Source organism: Myotis davidii, unplaced genomic scaffold, assembly GCF_000327345.1.
Source record: "Myotis davidii unplaced genomic scaffold, ASM32734v1 scaffold72, whole genome shotgun sequence".
NCBI lineage: Eukaryota > Metazoa > Chordata > Mammalia > Chiroptera > Vespertilionidae > Myotis > Myotis davidii.
The window spans coordinates 5,840,725-5,841,114 of record NW_006284618.1 but is presented as its reverse complement, the minus strand read 5'-3'; positions in this window follow the sequence as shown (position 1 = coordinate 5,841,114).

The window sequence follows — 390 nt, the reverse complement described above, 5'->3', positions numbered from 1 at the left end:
AGCTCTGATGCTTGTCTCTCTCTCTGGATTCCGATTCCGGCCCCCTCCTGCCTGTCTGCGTGGGCCGGGTTCCCATGGAGACTTCATGCCACGTGTCTCCCGGGAAGACGGCTCTCCGGAGCCGGGAGCAGCGCCGCCGGGCAACGTGTGTCTTTGGGCCCAGAGGGCAGGGCCCGTGTCCTGGACGGTGAGGGAAGCCGTTCCTGCCCAGGCGGGGAGCGAGGCCGAGGAGGGCGGCCTGAGGAAGAAGCAAGCACGGGGTGTGGGGTGGGGTGGCTGCTAGAGCTCCCGCAGCCTCTCCTTGGCCTGTGAACAGAAGGGAGATCTCATCCACGGCAGGAAGCCGGGCGCTCATGACGGGGCCTCCTGACAAAGGCGAGGATAAGTCGG